The following is a 3975-nucleotide window of genomic DNA, read 5'->3' on the forward strand; positions in this document are numbered from 1 at the left end:
TATATATATATATATACATATATACATATATATATATATACGAATAAAGTGTATATGAACGCGCACCTTCATAGAACATATATATATATATATATATATATATATATATATATATATACTGTGAAATGACTTGACTGTGGTGAAAAAATGTTGTATTTTAAAAGTTTAGAGTAATTTAGATAAACTCTCGTGTGTGTCATGGTAGTGTGAACCATTGCAGAAGGTACTCTAATGTTCATATGTTTCTATCCTCACAAATTTTGACATCCCCTGGGGAAACTGTGAGTCACGGTGACTCATGACTTAGAGCGATGAGGGAAGGAAAGAAAAGTGTTAAAGTGAGAATCGATTGAAGAATATTGCAAGATTGTGGTAAGATTAGTGGGGAATATTGTGATATTTGGGCATACAGTGGTGATAAAGTGGTGCAAGATTCTCGTCAGATATTCGAAAATATATATAGTGTGTGTGTGTGTGTGAATATTTAATGGCACCACCGTGGAAAAATATTCTTTGAGAGTGGTGAATATCCTAGGAGAATTTATCACAGTGGTCCATGACTGTGATCCTAGGAGAATTTATCACAGTGGCTGTGACACCCTGAGACTTGCTGGGCATCGAGAGGTAAGTAGTATATATGTATATATATATATATATATATATATATATATATATATATATATATATATATATATATATATATATGTATTAGTATATGATTTGATATATATGTAGATTGAATATTTAGTTTGTTTTTTCTCTAGTTTCAGTGGTAACTGGTTACTGCTATGGTGCACACTGCAAGTAATATATTTATGATATATAATTTAATATGTAATATATACTTTAGTATTTATGACTTATTAACTTAAATGGTTTTCATGTTTGAGCAGTAATTGGCTACTGTCTGACCAATTATAGGTTTTATGTGTGTACTGTGTTATAGGTTATATGTTTATATGTGTTATAGGCTATATGTTAACACTGTGTTATAGGTTATATGTTTATGCTGTTATTGGTTATATGTTAACACTGTGTTAGGGGTTATATGTTAACACTGTGTTATAGGTTATATGTTTAGACTGTGTTAAGGGTTATATGTTAACACTGTGTTATAGGTTATATGTTTATACTGTGTTAAGGGCTATATGCTAACACTGTGTTATAGGTTATATGTTTATACTGTGTTAAGGGCTATATGCTAACACTGTGTTATAGGTTATATGTTTATACTGTGTTAACGGGTATATGCTAACACTGTGTTATAGGTTATATGGTTATACTGTGTTAAAGGTTATATGTTAACACTTTGTTATAGGTTATATGTTGCAGGTTGTGCAACGTCCGCGCTCCGTGAGTTATAGATAATTTGCTGCTCGCTTTTTTGACGATTATAATACCACAAGTTATAGGTTGTAATGCAGCGTGTTTAGCGGTCGCGTTACGCCATATTTTGGGTTGTATGTTGCATCCTCTTTAGCGATCATGTTTCTCCAGGTATATATATATATATATATATATATATATATATATATATATATATATATATATATATATTTCTAACCATCGTTTGATGTGATTGTGTCCTGATTGCGTTGCTCTCCATTTCAATACGGCGTATTGAAATACTCGACGCTGATAATATTAGCGTATTTTGCGTCTTTGGCTCTGGCTTCCTACAAGGCACCTTCTGCTATACGCTCCCGCTTCTTAACGGAGTTGGAGAGACTTTGCCTCATAGTCTGCAGTGTTGCACAGATGAGTGAGTGAGGTCGGATGCCTCATTAAGACACGGGGAGGCCCAGATGCGTTATCTTGTGAGTTAATATATGGAAATTCATCCACCACCCAGTGGAATTCCTTCTGGCCCTTTAGCTTTTGCTCCCCTGGCTCGCTGTCTGTCATGAGTGCGTTGTGCCTACCCTTTCCCTGAATCTACATTTTCCCTCACGATCCTCATGGAGATCCAATGAGGCGCCCCCTCCTCAAGCCAGCTACGTTGGAGAGGAGTTTCGACAGATGTCTTGCGATATCCACGTAGCTGGGTGACCCTGATGGACACACCAGCACTTGGCTGACTGCAGTCGACAGTTTGAATTCTCATGGAACTCTTCCTCCTCCATTATCGACTAGGCACTTCGAAAATTCCTTTGTGATTTGAATCGTTCTTTTGAGTCTGCTCCCTCAGGTAGCGGGGAAAGACTCGGTTGTCATGGATGTAAGGGATCAATGTGGATCAGTCTTGCACCGTCTGGATGTGTTCTGGGGCTTCGACTTCGCCTCATAATGTGGGAGGGAGCGAGGCCAGCCAGCGACCCACCCTTGCTGCTAGCTGGCAAGTAGATCTGCCAGCGATTAACATAATGACCGAACGACGCAGACCCTCACAGACCCGTTCTCTCTCTCTCTCTCTCTCTCTCTCTCTCTCTCTCTCTCTCTCTCTCTCTCTCTCTCTGTGCCCCTTCGCCTGAGACACAGCGCGTGATTCGTCTGGTTATTGTATGGTGTCCCGTGGTGTAGCATGGTGGCGCATGGGTTCGAATCCTGCTTGTAGCAGTCGCTCCACTGTTAACCCTAGCTGTTCATCCAAACCTCCAAGAGATTGGTCGATAGAATAGGTACCTGGTTCAGACTAGGGTATATATATATACATATATATATATATATATATATATATATATATATATATATATATATATATATATATATATATATGTATATATATATATATATATATATATATATATATATATATATATATATATATATATATATATATATATATATATATATAGCGGCAGTCGGGCAAGTCTTTACCCTCCCCCCTCACCTGCTCTGAATAAATGACATTAATATACATTGAACCACACTACCTGTATAGTCTGTTGCTTGCATCTCCAGGGTACACCACTGTACGATGATAATGGGTTAAAATGGAAGGAACATTTTCCCTTTTTGAGTTTATGCCGGCAGACCAGAGCCATCTTCCCCTGTCATCTTGTGTGGAGAGAAATACTTCACCTAGATGATTCTTAATGGCTAAGGATCTTAAATCGTTCGAAGTATATATATATATATATATATATATATATATATATATATATATATATATATATATATATATATATGAGTGGTTGGGCCATACTTTGTCTGTTTCATGACGCTATCTAGGTGACGAGGAAGACAGCGATTAAGTATAATATGTATATATGTGATCCTTTCCAATATATATATATATATATATATATATATATATATATATATATATATATATATATATATATATATATATATTGGAAAGGATCACAATTGAGCGCGAGTCTACGGGGGAAAGAATACACGATGAGTGTGTGTGTGTGTGTGTGTGTGTGTGTGTGTGTGTGTGTGTGTGACGACAGAACATAACAAAGGAAGGCGTAGAGAGTTCCAGCAGAACCCCCCGCCCCCCCCCCCTCGTGCACTTGGATTGCTGGAACTCCAGGATACACAATGTATCCCTTGGCAACACACTTACCATCACCTGACCTGATTCTTCCCTTGTAAGGCAGGTTGAACTCCTGCCTCGGTTGTGTTCTCGATTTACCTCCCCCCCCTTGCGACGCGTTTAATCCCCCCCCCCCCCCCCCGTTGTTTAACGAGGGTTCATCTAAATTACAGTGAACTCGGGCGTTTTCCCTCCGAGTGCATGAAGAAGTATTATGTATTTCTTTTTCTCTTTCCCCCCCCCCCCCTCTCTGTGAGACTATTCTTCCTTCGTTTTCTTTTTTCTTTTCCTTCTAAATTGCTCTAGTGGCACTGCTTTTCCAGTGGGAGAGGTCCGCATCCCTTTGATGTTATGTTTTAAAAATGATAAGGACACACACACACACACACACACACACACACACACACCCAGACACGGAGTGAGTCGTTTATCTTCACGTGGTCGTAATTGACCTGACGTTTCTTGCAACGTAGAGCAATCGTGGCAGCCTT

At 38.2% G+C, this 3975-nt stretch overlaps 1 protein-coding gene across 1 annotated transcript in view; it reads left to right on the forward strand.

The window, feature by feature from the left end:
• Positions 1 to 564: 564 nt before the first annotated feature.
• The window catches only part of LOC139762691 (GATOR2 complex protein WDR24-like), a 458282-nt gene continuing 454871 nt past the window's right edge, over positions 565 to 3975 (forward strand). The window contains exon 1 of the mRNA XM_071687656.1: positions 565 to 624. The gene's annotated coding sequence lies outside the window, so the exon portion shown is untranslated. The remainder of the gene's footprint in view (positions 625 to 3975) is intronic.

Source organism: Panulirus ornatus, chromosome 44, assembly GCF_036320965.1.
Source record: "Panulirus ornatus isolate Po-2019 chromosome 44, ASM3632096v1, whole genome shotgun sequence".
Classification (NCBI taxonomy): Eukaryota; Metazoa; Arthropoda; class Malacostraca; order Decapoda; family Palinuridae; genus Panulirus; species Panulirus ornatus.